We start from the raw sequence: 16,178 nt of genomic DNA on the forward strand, positions 1-16,178 counted from the left end.
GCTTCTCCCAGGAACTCTTACATATGGAAAAATATTTGCTGGTGAAATGTATAAAACCTTAATCTCAATCAAGAGTGACCTCATTAAAAAGTGAGTCAAACTAAGTGAATCAATTCAGTAAACTGGTGTTCTTGCATCTGAGAAAAGACTCAATACAGCAGGTCCTTCTGGACGCTTCAGACAGGAAGATATATATTTGAAAGCCAACTTAAGAAGCTTTGTTTGTTTTGAGGGAGAGTCTTACTACATAAACCAGGTTGGCCTTAGACTCACATAGACCCACCTGTTTCTGCCTTCTGTGTGCTGGAATTGTGTCGGTGCCCCATGCCCGCACTGACACAGTACCGAGAATCGGGCGAAAGCCTGCGGGATTAAAGAAACACACACACACACACACACACACACACACACACACACACACACAAACACACACACACAGGTTATTCGTGTCAAGCTAGAAGAGGAAGAGAGTCCTGTACCTTTATTCACCAATTATACCCAAGTTCCCCAGATAGAAAAAATCTGGGAAGCACAGTGGGAAACCCTGGCTCATGACTTGAATTAATTAGGGAGAAATCCGGGAAGACCAGCCCAAATCTCAAGGACAAAGGTCAAGAAGACAAAAGCCAGGAACAAATTGACCACCGCCCAGGTGTGGCCCAGGTGTGTCAGTTCCACATGCATCAGCTGGGCTCAGCAGGGGTCAAACCCTGCAAGAGACCCAGAAGGGTCTGACAAGGGGGTTGAAACATTGTAGGGGACCCAGGAGGCTCTGACAAGTCCCCCTATTTTATTTTTTTATTTAGCAAGTCCCCCTATAATAATTTCAAGCAGCAGCCTATCTTAGGTCACTTTGAAATAACAAGCTTCTTTCCTGTCATTGGAATATTCTGCCAGCCTCAGAATTTCCTGCCTTATGCGAAGCCTGGTCCCAAAGAGTTGCCCGTAGTCAGCTAACTGCTTCTTGTGAAGGCTGAGCCCAATTTGGGCAGAAGGTTTGTCTCCTATCAAGGAGAACAACACCTGCTTAGTTGCTGCCCAGGACTGGAAGTGCTGTTTGCGCATGTGATAAGAAGCACAAGGGCCCTAGGGCCATAACACCAAGGGCCATCGTCAAGCTGCTCCTGTAATAAAATTTAGAATTCCCAAACATCAGCAACTACTCCAGAAAGTTCACCCACTGTGCTTGCCTAACAATAGATTGGGGGAGGGTAACTCCAGACACTGCAGACACAATGGCTGCTACAATAGCAGCAAAAATGCCAAAGTCTTTCCCAGGACAGTTCAGGATCAGCCATTCTTCTCTGGAACAATCGGCAGGCAATGGAACCATGTCTGAGATCCGCACAACCAGGGCAGAGTTACCCAGTCCACAGCAGCTTCATGCACATGGCATTCCTGTGAAGCTACAGACTGCAAAATGACAACACCAGTCAGGGCAGGGGTAACTGCTGGAGTCCAGTCTTCTCTGGCAAGTAGCAGTGCACAGAGGGTTGGGGCGCAGGCCGCGGTGGGATGGGACACACAGTGGCGGTAACAAAGACTGCAGCAATGCCAAAATGACAAAAGATGAGGGGGAATCCTCTATCTTCCTCCAAGGGCACAGGAATGACTCCAGGGACCCGAACCACGAGAGTGGAATCTTCATGCTCCCAGGATCAGCAAGTCTCACCAACCACCTCTGGCAGCTGGCATACTCCTGCAGCATCCTGTAGGAAAAACACAAACATTCCCTCTTCCCCATATAATATATCTAAACAGGATCGTGAATCTTTCTATTTCACCAAGGCAGAAGTATGCCTAGTTGTAGGGTGCCATCAACACTCAGAGTATTCCTTGGCATCCAAATTTTAAAATTGAAATAAAAAGAGCATTATTTAGCATACAGGGATAACTCCCCCTTTTTATTTATTAGGATATTGTTACAATATTATTTATTAAGATAAGTCCTCGAGGATTAAATTGAGGACACTGAGCACTTGTATTTATAAATTGACTTGTATACCAAATTATTGTCTCCAGCATTATTGTTTTGGATATATAAAGAATGAGATTTTTTTACTAATTGTTCCTATGTAAGGCCTATAATCTGCCTGGTATCATTGCCCTCCCTTGCTAAGGAGTCCAGGCAATCCAGTTTGAGTTCTTAAATGGCCTATAAAGGAACAGAATTTAGTGCTCTTAACCACTAAGCCATCTCTCCAGCCCCTCACAAACTTTATTTATCTAAACATAATCATTAATTAGAAATGCCACATCCTGTAAACATTGTCCAGATTCAGCCGTACTAGAAATCCCTGAGCTGGCAGGCAAGGCTGGGAGTTGAGAGTAAGCAAATGGAGTCTTCCTTTTTTCCATGAGGGTGTGCTATCAACTCCATTACCATTTCCAAAGAGCTGGGTGTGAGTCTATGGTTTTGTTTAGTTGTCTGAGACAGAGCACTGAAAGGACAGTGAGTTGTCAGACATTCACACTGAAATCATCACTCACTGATTTCATGTAGAAAACTTGCCTCTGATAAAGCATTAAGTAATTGTAAAATTTGAGGGCTAGTAGTATCTAAAAAAAGAAAAACTTTTTAATCAATTGTAAACCACAAGCCACATTGGCTATCAGTATATGAATTGAAAGCTTGATTTTTTAACATTTAAAAAACAGCGGCTACAGCACATAATTCAATAATCTGTGCTGAACAAGGGGAAACTCTAGAGAATAAACAAGTGGTCCAATCATATATGTAGCATTTTCATTAGATGAACCACCTATAAATACAGTAAGCACATTTTCTATGGGTTGCATTAAAAGATTCCCGAAGAGAGACCCTTACTCAAGTTTTGGGTAGTCACGGACCCCAGACACAGGGAGACACAGGGATGTAATATGCCAAGGCGAGGTTTATTACAGAGATCTATTATGGAGATCTCCAGGCCGACACGTATCCCACGCAGGAGACAGAGACAGAGGTGTAGACCCCGAGAGGCTGGGAGAAAGGGTATTTAAAGGGAGAAACCACAACCCAAGGGGGCAGGGGTGGTGTCATTGGAAAATCACAAGAAGCTTCCAGTCTGTCAAGATTGCTTAACTTAGTGTTCCCTTTAGTTCCTAGGAGAAGCTTCCTGCTTCTCAAGGTTGTTCTCTTAAGATTCTAATTTAACTTTATGATCAGCTAGATCCTGGGAGAAGCTTTCTATTATCTTTACCGGGTCCGGAATCACATTTCTAAGGGCCTTATCTTAAGTCCTTTCCCCTAGTTCCTGGGAGAGCAGGCTCTACTTTCAGGTAGAGGGCAGGGTCTGGAATTGGAGGTATTTAGGGCTTCTTATGGGTGGGACAGCATTCCTAAACTTTTGACTTTTTGGCTGCATTTTTATTCTTTCAGCATGCACAAATTTACAGTAAATACAAAAGCATGCAAAGAGTAAAATTATCAACTTTGCCTGAAAAATTTGTATATGTGATAGGCCAAATATCAGTATTTTGTAATAACCAATTTAATTGTTGTTTGGAATAAGGTATGTTTCACCAGGTTTCTTTTTAAAATACTTCCATGACTCTAGCCTACAATTCTGTATTAACACAACAGAAGCTTTATCTCCAATGAGGATAACAAACAAAGGCCTAAGTCCTCTGGTAAGTTGAGGTACTTAGCCAATTAACATATCCTTAGAAGCTAAAAATTAGTTTCAAATATTAAAAAGGAATATTGAATCTTTTCTGGAGCAACAGTTACTCCCCAAATATTAAAGCTCATTTTGAGAGCAAAGGTTTGTAGTAAAAATATCCATATACACTTAAGATTCATAGTTCTAACTTCTTACATTGAAGAAGCAACAAAATTACATAATATAAGGCTATTAGCCATTCTTTTGTAAAATTTTTAATGATATCACTTCATGGGCTCTGTAAAATTATAAGCAAGCTCACGAAATGAAAACTCCTCACTATCTCCAGGACATAAACAAACAGCATAAAAACAATCCTCTAAATCTATCTTGAAATATGGCAGTTGGAGTACGCAAACAGGCTGTAATGCTCTCACAAGTTCCAAAATCTCATCAATCCTTCATAAATCCTGTAATAATCTCTACCTGTTTGATTTTTTTTTCTTAATTACAAATAAATTTGAGTTAGTTAATGTAACACTGGCAATCCTTAATCACAATCCTTAAGTTCTCCTTGTAACACCAGAGCACAACCACAACTTTGGAAAGTCACCTGAGTTCTGAGTAAGTGACTAGGCAGCTGTCCTTGGGGCAGTGGAATTAGCATCAAAATACAGGTAACTTCAGGGCAATCCACAACTTTGGAAAGCAAAACTCAACCTCCAACAAACAATCTAGTCTCCAAAATCCAGTCTCCAAAACACTGAGTCTATCCTTCTTGCTACAAAGTTTGACTGCCAATTCCTACATATGAACGCATGATGGTGTGGTCTCCAATACATCAACAAGGAGACATTGCCTTAAAATCTTTTAGAAGCCTGTTTTCTAGGATAAGAGTTCCATAAAAATATTATCCCAATTTAGACCTGTTTCCCTAGATTGGCTCATGCCACATGTTGTCTAGAATGACTTTATCCAAATTACCAGTTTTATGTCAACTTTCTGTTACCAATGTTACATTTTTTTTAGCCATATCCAATAACTTAAAAGCCAATAGTCCATAACCAAGGCATGTAGAGCATATTTATACATTTAAAACCAATCAGAAACAAAATTGAAGTGGCTACACATATTTTTAATATTTAGACCAAGCACCATTTTTACTTTTCTAGCTGTGATTTTAAGAGAAGCACCTTGTCACCTGCTAAGTCTAATAATCAGCTGATGCAGATGCTCACCCCCGGGCAGCTTCTCCAGCTGACCTAGGCTCCTAGCTACACGTGCAGGGCTCCAAAGGCTGATTGAAACTGCTTTTTATTCATTTGTTCCTTTTTTTGAAACGAGTTAAAACCAAATCAAGGTGTGAACAACTGGCAGATAAAGTTTTTACCATTTTTTGTTTTGAACATGAAACATAAAACATTTAAGCAACAAGAAACAAAAACCACAGACATAAACTGAAAGACATGGACAGCTTGGTACACCAAGGACAGACAATACACATCATTTTTCCAATAGGAGCCAGCAGAGAGGCAGGACGTCTCCTGCCTTCCTTCTGTTCCTACGAGAGCTCTGAAAAAGTTCCAAAGCATCTGTGGAGAGTCTGGGAGGACTATTTCTCTTAAACCCATTCATTCTCTCTCATATCTAGGGCGTAAACTCTCTAGTCATGGTCCAAAGACTAAAACATAACTCTAAAAGAGCGCATACACAAAAATACCTTACCATTACCTTGTCCCTTTTTTATTACAAGTTTTACTCACGCTAGCCCAAATCACCGAGGCCTTTTTTAGCCCATCTTACCCCAATAAGTCCCTGCTTCTTTGCTGGCTTCCCAGGACGTCCTGTCAGGAGACCTTGTCTTTCTGATCTCGGATCACTGGATTCAAAGTTCAAATCTCGGTGGAACCTCCATTTGTCAGTGCCCCATGCCCGCACCGACACGATACCGAGAATCGGGTGAAAGCCTGCGGGATTAAAGAAACACACACAAACAGGTTATTCATGTCAAGCCAGAAGAGGAAGAGAGTCCTGTAGCTTTATTCACCACTTATATACCCAAGTTCACCAGGTAGAAAATATCTGGGAAGCACAGTGGGAAACCCTGGCTAGTGACTTCGGTAACAAAAGACCAACTAGTGACCTGAATTAATTAGGGAGAAATCTGGGAAGACCAGCCCAAATCTCAGGGACAAAGGCTGAGAAGACAAAAGCCAGGAACGAATTGACCACCGCCCAGGTGTGGCCCAGGTGTGTATGTTCCACATGCATCAGCATGTGGCTCAGCAGGGGTCAAACCCTGCAAGAGACCCAGAAGGGTCTGACAAGGGGGGTGAAACATTGCAGGGGACCCAGGAGGCTCTGACAGAATTGAAGGTGTCTCCCATGATGCCCAGGCATGCTTTTATATACAGCTTTGCCAGCATCCTGCCCAAGTACTGGTTCTCTCTGGATAGTAGCCAAGGGAAGCATTGCTAGGGATAGGGGTGGGGGTGGGGATGGAGGGTGGGGACAAAACTTGGTACTGTGAAAGTAAAGACTGCTTTCCATAAAGACACTTAGTAGTCTTGACTCACTCTGAAGCCAGAAGCTGCAAGCCTATGGCAATTAACACTCAAATGTTAAAAAGGTGGGGGATTAAGTAAAGGATTTATCCCTTCTCTGGTTAGGCAGCCAGAAGCTCTGGTTAACTCTTTGTGAACCAGAAAAGAAAGAAGCCACTCATACAGAAAACACAACACTGGATGAAGCAGAAAATGATTACATCACCTTTCTTTATTGCTTTTAGTCTTTCATATCATTAATATAAAATGTTCTCTCTGTAAGAATTACCTCATAGATAAAATGTTATGTAAAGGTGAGTCACAGAAAAATGTCGATACTAAGTTTAAACCAGTGTTTCATCCCATAAGCTCATTATAAGTTCAAAGCAACTTTCTCATGGCTTTGTCTTATCATAGGCACACATGTGGCTTCATCCTTGGGCCTGAATATTTTTCCTTGAACACAAATTTGTTCCAAGCCTATATCTCTTTTTGGTGTAATTATGAAAGCTCATTGTATTTCTTACTAATGCAGGCTTTACTATTATGAGGAGTGGCACATTCTAGGCTTGATTTTAACTTTATTACATCTTTCTAACAAAACAACTAAAACTATCTTTTAAAATTTTTTTCCTAAGGTCAAATCAGAAATTGTATGATATCATTAATATCATCCAAACAGCATTAATTCATAAAATTTCATCTGCATACTGATCTGTAGAAAAATTTGCCCACTAGGGTGGGCTAATAGCCAGAAATTATATTAATTTAATAATGACAGAAAAGGCATAGCAATAGCAAGAAGTAACCCTGGGATGAAAGATTTCATCTCAGAGCCTTGGTCCCCAGAGCTCATCCATTGCAGATCACTTAAAAATGGTGGACTACCTCAGGAACATCATCTGCTAGCCTTAGGATCTCCTAGATGGCTTCTGACACAGTATAAATGAGGTGATTATTCCCCAATTCTCAATATCTTCCTTCCTTTTGCTTTTGGTTCTTCACAGCTTCTTCTATGTAGGGTATTTGCATTACTATGAAAGGAAGGAAGGAAGCATATAATTATAGAAGAAAAGAGATACATTGTTAGGCTTAGTGTTAAGTGATTTAATTTAGCATTGAAGTCGAAGCCGATTAGGAATTGGTTAATATCTTATTGGCAGTGAATGCTATGGTGTGATCAATGTTTTAGAAAGAAACTGTAATGAATATCTGAATCCTTGGGTGACATTCAGTGAAAAAGACTTTTACTCTATGGAGTAGTATAAAATGTTGGATAAAAGCAACAAGGGGATAAAGATTATGGGGTGTGTGTAAAATGGTGGTAATTATCTCTCTTTTAAAACAATATACTTAGCTGCACCCAAGTTGAAATAAGTCAGGAAACAAAGAGGTTAGCTGATTGTTCTCAGTGTCTGCCCTCTAATTTGAATCAATGGAGATTCATCAGCTTTTCTTTCTCAGCCCACACAAACACATCACAGATTCATGCCACATCCTCTATTGCTTACTCTGGAGTATCTCAGGTAACTATAATTTTTTTTACATTACATTGGTCAAAACTGTAACTCCTGCAAACACTCAGAACTCAGTTTAATGTGATGCTGGTGTATGAAAGAGTGTCCCTATCTACACCACAGGACAAAGTGACCTGGACAGCCCCAGGCTCCTCATGTTACTGGAGTCATTAGGAAGAGAGAACCTAAGCCATTAAGTTTATAACAGCCTAGGTTCTACATCTATCCTTCATAGGCCAATTAAACAAGCATGTAATAGTGAAAGGCAAGGGAGAGAGGTTTGTTCAATGTGGACACAATGGGAAGAGGGACAAGAAGATTCCCCTCCTTCCACCTAAAGTCTACCTTTCATGTCCTAAAGTAAGTTCAGGTTTTAAAAGTGGGCCAGAGGGGTTGGGGATTTGGCTCAGTGGTAGAGCGCTTGCCTAGCAAGCGCAAGACCCTGGGTTTGGTCCCCAGCTCTGGGGAAAAAAAAGTGGGCCAGAGATATGTGTGGCTAAGCACGAGGAGTCTACCCATTATCAATGAACTCCTGTCTTTTCTATGTGATAGTCTGACAAGTTTTCAGAACTGGAGACCAGTTCTTCTAGCTGGTACTAGGCTTCTTTAGCCTTTTCCTCTCCTAGGTAAATTCCCAATTTCTTGGGATATATCATGTCAATAGTCTATCTCTAAAGAGGAGTAAATTGTGTCTGTTTAGAATAGCTTAATTCCATGAGGAGATTTACACTTATGTGTGGGGAAGACCTGAAACAGGTATACACCCATTCACGAGAGCACAACACAGATTGCTTTGTGGGGAGCTGGGAGGAGGTGAATCGGGCTATGGGTGGGCATCTCTCTATGGAGGGTGAGCAAGCAGATACACAGATGCTCCGTTGTTGTCTGTCTCTGGTCCAGGTCCAGGTACCAAAGACTCTTATATGCATAAAACTCTACCATTCTTATTAGACGGTCAACTTGGTAGATATAACAGTTGTAGATCAGAGTTTAGAAAGAAAGCAAACAGCACATTGCTTAGCAGAGTGTGGAGATCATGAGTTTTGCTTACCTACTTCTTGGTTAAAATGCATCAGCTAGAACGTAATAAAGAGGCCAGAATGGAAAACCTGACCTTGACCAAGCAGAGTAGGAAAATAACTTCACTGATTTACGGGTTGTTCCAGAAGCATCAAGTGTTAACTGTGGGAAATATTTGACTTGCTGTGTCTGAGTAATGTTGGCTATCCTCCATCCGTTGGCACACACACCTTGAACAACCCAGAATTTCACCATTCCCCACTCCGGAATTCCTCATAATTTTAATGTTTGAAAAGGGTTCCAGGAAAGCAAGTGTCCAAACTTCAAGATGAGAAATAATAAAATTTTAAATAACAAATGAGCAATAGACGGATAGTTTCTGTGACAGATACAGACCTAAAAATTAATAACAATAGTAAATAAATAAGAAAATAGTAGATGTTCTGAGTGTGACCTAGGAGGAATGAATCCCAGAAGAGAAGTTGGAATTGGTTTTTATAAAGATAATAAATGTGACCAATAAACACTCTGGACTTTGCCCTGCATTAGACGACAAAAAAATATTTGAAGAAGGAGAAAGGATAACGTTACCTTGTTGAATGTGTTCCTCATAAAAAAAAAATGAATAGAAGAAAGGAAATGCGGAAGTGGCATGGCCACCCCAAAGCACCGCTGCTTTAGTGTATATGATGAAATCTCAGAGTTCTGAGTGGAGCAGAACAAATTAAAGGCTCTTCTCTGCATTTCAGCTTCTGGGTGTTCACCTGTGAATGCTCATGCTGTCCTTATTCCTGCTTATGTATGGCTCTGGTGCTCCAAGAATCTTGACTGCTCAGGAATTCCACTTCATATATAAAAAGTGTCTCTACCCAGCGGCCTGGGGTGGAGGTTGGTGGTGTTGGTGGTGGTGAGGGTAGGGACAATGGGGGAGGGGCAGAGGACTTAGGGAGTTGGGAGCTGTTCCTTATACTTGACTACTGGCCCTCTTTAATTATGATGACTTTGCAAGTGTAAAGTTGAGCTATTCTCTCCTCCAGGCAGCAGTACATACAAAAAAGGTGAATATGGGCCCACTTGGAAGGAGACAAATATTATCAAGAGACAGTTAATTTCGATTAGAACAGTATAGTGGAGAGCAGGAAAAAAGATCGTAATGGTTAAAATTCTGAAACCAGGCTTTCAGTGTTAAAATCCTTGCTCTGTCCTATAATCTCTGTCCCAGTGTTGAGAGAGCCGCTTGATCATTCTGGGTTCCAGTTTCTTCATTGATGATTAAAGAGTGACACCATGTGTATGCCTGCATTTCATTACCACAGGAACATAATGCCGATCCAACCTACAAACTGATGTATGAGTAGTAACACATCCATAATATTAGTCACTTGCGTTATCAAGGAGACGCCCGCCCCCTCCCCCTCCATTACTCTAAGTTCTGTTTCTTTTATCCTTGTCTTTTCCTTCCTTGGCTGCCTTCTGTACCCTGGGACTATTTTCCTGAAAAAGTGTGTGCGAGAAGGAAACACTTGGATGACCTCCATGCCACCAATGTCCTGACCAACCTCCACACTTAGAGACTAGCTTGGCCTGATATGAAATTCTAGGAAGAAGATTATTTCCTTTAGATTTTAAAGGTACAGTTGGGTTTAGAAGAACTGTATCGTTTTTTCTGCTCTTTCTGTGACTCATCATGCATGTCAGACCTTTGGTGAGGATCCCTGCCTCCCTTACCCACTCTGTCCTACTGTTAAACTTTGTGGGCTGTTTCTCCACTTTTCCTCTAACACTCCTGGCTTTTTTTTTTTTTACCCCTTTATGCATTTATGTTTGTCAGATATTTTTTCCAGTGCATTTTCTGTGTTTATAATCAATTATCTTCATTTCCTGGAGGTGGTATTTTCTATTTCTTTGAGGTTCTGTCTATTTCTTGAGATTATTAACAGTACTTTTAATTTTTTTAATTTATCCTGGATATTTCTAATCTCCTTGAATGCCCTTTAAAAACCCTCCAAGTTGTTTTTTGTTCATTGTACAATAGTTGATAGTTTGTTAGTTTTGGCATAGGGAAAAGTGGGGTTCAATAGAAGTCTGAGAAAGGCTGCTGGGAAACGAGGAGCGAAGCTTATCAGAAACAATTTAGTACCACGGGCAACAGAAGAGTGGTGGGGTCCTTGAAAAAAGAAATCAGAGCCCATGGGGCAAACATGGAAACAGGTGCTTATTAAGGCTTTCAGGGAATCAGGGAGGTTTCACAGGATAAGCCCTTGGATAAATCCTCTGATTCCCAGACGAGAGGCAAGGGAGAGGTTGTGGAACAGGAAGTAAGATCCTGGCACGAATGTGGCAGTGTCTGTTAGAGAGGGACTCATAGACAATGTCTCAGTGGAATACCTGTCTTTTTTCTCTGCAAGGAGGGAGGCTGCTGCCTCAGTCATTGTCACTGTGTTTGTTTAACACTACTCTGGTACATTTCAACTGAAGAATATCTAAAGATATAGCCAACCACCAGAGGGCAGCTCCTCAAATGGTTCAAAGAAACCCCAAAATGCTCAGAAGAGTTCAGAGACGAACACGAAAGCAAAGCCCGAAATTCACCGATCAAGAAGATACTTATCGGGGTTGGGGATTTAGCTCAGTGGTAGAGCGCTTGCCTAGGAAGCGCAAGGCCCTGGGTTCGGTCCCCAGCTCCAAAAAAAAGAACCAAAAAAAAAAAAAAAAAAAAAAAAAAAGAAGATACTTATCAAGGGTCAGATTTTCTGAAAATTCTAAACAGGGTCCAAAGTTGGTTCTCAGTTTCACCAAGTGGAAGTAAAAGCAGCCAATGGTGAAGTGGGAAGAAAGCATCCCTGAAGGAAATTACTTCAGCGACTACAGTGAATGTCTATTCCTCCTCTTTGGGCCCAGCTGTGAGTGGCCAGTACCCCAGGTGTGTCTTTGATCCTCTGTAGATGTCATTTTGTTATCAACTTGGGGTCACAACTTTGCCCCAAGTCAGGTCTGGTGGCCCATCCTCAACAACCAATTAAAAAAGCCAAGTCAATAGCAGAAGACAGAGAAAGGAGCTTTATTCAAAGTGGCCACATTGGAAAAGAGGCACTGAGAGCTCCAGCAAACCCCTCAGGTTGGGTCTTCAGAGTCCTAAGTAAGAGGGCCAAGATATGTACATCTCTTGAGTCTCAGTTGCCCTGTGGTCCTCCACATCACCATCATTAGATTGGGTTTAGAATCATGGGAGGCCATGAAACAAGTTGTTCGAACTGTTTGAAATCCAACCATCTTATAAATTCTTCTAGTTAATGCCTTTTCTTTCTCCCAGCTTGAGACTCTTGGGGAAATTTCTATTAGGGGGGATAATTGTTTCAATAGTCTGAAAGACGGAGAGACTAATGTCTCTCTCTTTTTTTCTATTTTTTTTTTTTCCGGAGCTGGGGACCGAACCCAGGGCCTTGCGCTTGCTAGGCAAGCACTCTACCACTGAGCCAAATCCCCAACTCCGAGACTAATGTCTCTTTAGAATAGCTTGGTTCTGCCAGGCTGTTTCCAGTGTGTTCTCGTTGCTGAGGTGGCCTGTGGTTGCTCTGGGGCAATTAAGACAGAGGAGTGATGCCTCCTGTGGTGTCCAAACCTTTGGAGAGTAATAGTTCCATTCGTCTGAGGATCAGTCTGGTCTGACTGAGGCTTTTACTATGGCTAGAGATACTGTTGGCCTGTGAGGGACAGCTTTTCCAGTAGGGGTGCTACTTAAAATCAGGAACTCAAGTACCATTAGGATTCTCTTAAAAACTCTCTCTATCCAGATCTACATCATCATTCTGAGTGGTGTCTGTCTCCCTTATCTGGTGTCTACCGGAGACTAAACACTGCTATTTGTTCTGGTCCTTCCAAATCTATTTGCTGATTAACTCCCTACTTCCTGCTGCCATTCACCAAGATAGTGGTATTGAGAGGTCAGGCCTTTGGGAAATGATCAAGTCCTGAGGGCAATGCCTTAATAATGGGGATCAGTGCCCTTACAAGAAAGAGGCTGCACAGAGAGCTTGCATCCTGTCCTTGGGCACCACCTCCTAACTTCCAGGATGTTCTACAGCACCCGAAGACAGCAGTATCAGCTGTGAAGGAAGGGCTCAGGAATCTGTGAGAATACTGCATCCCAACTGTGATAGTGACCTTTGTGCAAAATCTGAGACACATCTATGGAGGAGCAGAGAAGAACACCATGGTCACCGTTTAATAATCCAACTTCTTTTCTAAGGAACTGGACTTTCTTCTAAAGACTACAACAGGCACAAGTGAAGGGATTTGACATTGTGACCCTGTGAAAACTCCTGCTAATATGTTTATTTTGGCACTCGTATCCCTCTTTGCCCCACCCACAAGTGATGAAAACAAGACTGAACACCATTAGGAGTGGGTGTGGATAAAAATGGTGGCTTTAAGGCACATGTGTGAGCCTTTTATGTCTCCCCTCCACTGAGTTACTGTCTTGAATATGAGGAGAACTGTGTGCAAAACAGTGAGGCTGAAGCTGTCACCTCCTGGTGCAGAACGTGTGAGCTGCAGAGAGCTCAACTCACTGCGTCCAGGGAGGACACTTTAGGGTCAAGAAAGGTTCCTGGCACAGGAATCAACCAGTCTTAGTCAGATGATCTTTGGTATTTGTTTTGTAGGTAACGTTCACTTAAAAGTTAACCAAGCAATACAAAACAGGACAAAACCCCTTTCTTTTTTTAAAAGTTCAAGCTGAAGAAGTAAGTTTTCTGATGTTTGGTAGTAATTTATGTCTAGTTACAGCTAGACCAATACTCTAATTCTGGCTTTTATTCATTGACATACACATAATAATAGAAAATAGAAATAGAAAAAATAAAACTTAACTTTGTATTCAGTTTCAATTTTTTTTTAAAACATCTACGGGTTCTTCACAGTCTTTTTTTAGATTTATTTATTTATTTATTATATTTATTTATTATATTTAAGTACACTGTAGCTGTCTTTAGACAGACCAGAAGAGTGCATCGGATCTCATTACAGATGGTTGTGAGCCACCATGCGGTTGCTGGGATTTGAACTCAGGACCTGTGGGAGAACACTCAGTGCTCTTAACCACTTAGCCATCTCTCCAGCCCTCAGTTTCAATTTCTAATGACTGGGGAAATGAGGAGATGCGTTTGAGAGGTATGTAACTCTGGGTATAAACTCTTGGAAGAACTACCTAATCGGGGAGGTGCTGATGATTTTAAGATACAGTGGGTGACTTGACTTCAGAGGTGAAGTGCAGTTTGCTTCCCAATAGGAAGAAAACATCTGAAGCGGTGGGCAGACTGCCTCTGCTTGCACTGTTTTGAGATGCTCTCCATGACTGAATATGCTTAAAAACCCCAAAAGTTCCAAACCTGAAAACCAGAAGAGTACAAGAAACATTTGGAGTGGCTATATGAGAAAACGTGCTCTTTTCATACTGCCTTTTGTCTGGTTGAAGAAAGCAACTTTAAGATATTTTTATCTGATTGAATGTCAGTTTATAAATGTACCTCTGTACAACATTTTAGAGAGCCTTCTGAGAATCAATAGTAGAGTTGTGAAAATAGATACGTTTTGAATTTTTATACGATTTGTTTCTATTTTTTTGGTGTGTGTGTGTGTGGCTGTTCTGCCTCATGTTATTTCTGTGTACCATGCGCATGCAGTATGCAGTAGAGGTCCGAAGAGGGTATTAGATCCCTGGGAACTGGAGTTTCTGAGCTGTCATGTGGGTGATGGAAATCAAACCCTGGTCCTCAGGAGGGGCAGCCAGTGGTCTTAACCACTGAACCATCTCTCTAGCTCCCAACATATTTTGCATTCTAATGTAAACTACTAATGCTTTAAAATTCCTCCGAGCTGATTACCCAACATTTTATCTTTTGTTTTTCACGTACTGTATACGTTATCAGTGGACTGAAGAACTGCCTTTCAATTAGCTGAGACTGTACACCTACAAAAAATTGAAGGTTACTCAGAAAAACAACACTATTACCATTTTAATCCCCAGATCTGTCTCAACTGGTTGTAAAATTCTCTTCTGAAAGACTTAATTGTATATGAGTCAAAGGTAAAAAATGAGTAGCTGGGCATGAAACTATTTTCATTTTGAGAATAAAACCTGAAAATAATTAAGATAATCATGACAATATTATATATCAACTCATATGTCTTTATATGTAGGAAAGATTGCTAGGAGGAAACCAAGAAGTGGCCTATGGATTTCAGTTTCTTGTTTTGCCAGTTAAATTCAGCTCATTTTATTTTGCAGGGTTTTTAAGGATAAGTCACTAAGATTATATATATCTATACCTATAGATATATATATACATATTTATATATAAATCTTGATATATACATATATATTCATATATAAATTTTGAATATATAAATATATATATTCAGGCAACAGGGTTGCTTGCCCGGTGCCATTCAGTAGTCATTCTATTTCCACAGCACAAGCTATTCTTGACCTCTGTCTCTGATGCTCCCAAGATAAAGGTCTGGAGTTACTGCCAGTAGGATCAGAAGGCTGACCCGGCATCCAAAAAGTCTGAGATGGAAACCTGGTATGCCAGAGGGGCCTGGTCTGACTCTCTGTACCACTGAGGGTCTTCTAACGGCACGCCAGTCAGAGTTTTTGGTGCCCATAAGGCCTTTACATCAGGACAACTACCCTGCAGATGATACCCACCCTCAAGGAAAGTATTGTTGGGGAAACAGACACCTAAATTGTTTGACGTCTGTATTTTCAAGAATCCAGCAACCACACTTTTGGACGAACCTTATAAAATGAATGGAATCATCTCTCCTTGAACGTGATTAGAAGTCCAATGTTCATCGCTGGCATTGCTTCTCCTAACCTTGATGACTTCACGTTCTTCACCCTTACACTTCTTCAAATCCATGAGTCACGCTGTGTTTATGTTGTCTCAGAACCAATCCCAGCACAGATCCAAACGCAAGGACGCCAGTCAGGAGGAGCTGAGGCAGAGAAGGCAGGCCAGCCGTGGGTGCTAGACAAAGGTCAAAATGCAAGCACAGGACATTTCAGCCTGGGTTACAAATCTCGTGACAACTGGCGCTTTTCCAACACCCGACTCCTGATTCCATCGCTCTGGAAACAGCTGGATTTTCTTCCTCTGTGTTTGTTTTGGGCATCAAGCAAGAGACTTGAAGGGGAGGGAAGAAGACATTTGTTAGAACCTTCTTTGGATTAACACATTACCTTTAATGTCTATTCTCAAAAATAAAAACCAGGCTAAACGATTTCTACGTTTCGGCGGAGTAGTTTAGGAAAAGCTTAGGCGAAAAGAACACACATACATATAAACAATGCCTCTGTCCACCCCGATCCGCAGGTCCTTCGCGCCGGGGGGCGGGGCGGGGGTGGGGCGTCGTGATGTCACAGCACCGCCCTGGTGTTTTTGTGTTCCCTGCTCTTGGGAAAAGCCACCCCATTTCTTTACCTGGTGGTC

At 41.4% G+C, this 16,178-nt stretch overlaps 1 long non-coding RNA gene across 1 annotated transcript; it reads right to left on the reverse strand.

The window, feature by feature from the left end:
- Positions 1-443: 443 nt before the first annotated feature.
- LOC102554909 (uncharacterized) lies at positions 444-16,070 on the reverse strand. The gene is made up of 4 exons (XR_015687100.1): positions 16,027-16,070; positions 15,485-15,872; positions 5,406-5,569; positions 444-1,709 (listed from the first exon to the last, which is right to left on the reverse strand). It is a non-coding gene; the product is annotated as an uncharacterized LOC102554909 (long non-coding RNA).
- Between the last annotated feature and the right edge of the window lie 108 nt (positions 16,071-16,178).

The sequence above is a fragment of the Rattus norvegicus genome, chromosome 4 (assembly GCF_021556685.1).
Source record: "Rattus norvegicus strain SHRSP/BbbUtx chromosome 4, alternate assembly SHRSP_T2T, whole genome shotgun sequence".
NCBI lineage: Eukaryota > Metazoa > Chordata > Mammalia > Rodentia > Muridae > Rattus > Rattus norvegicus.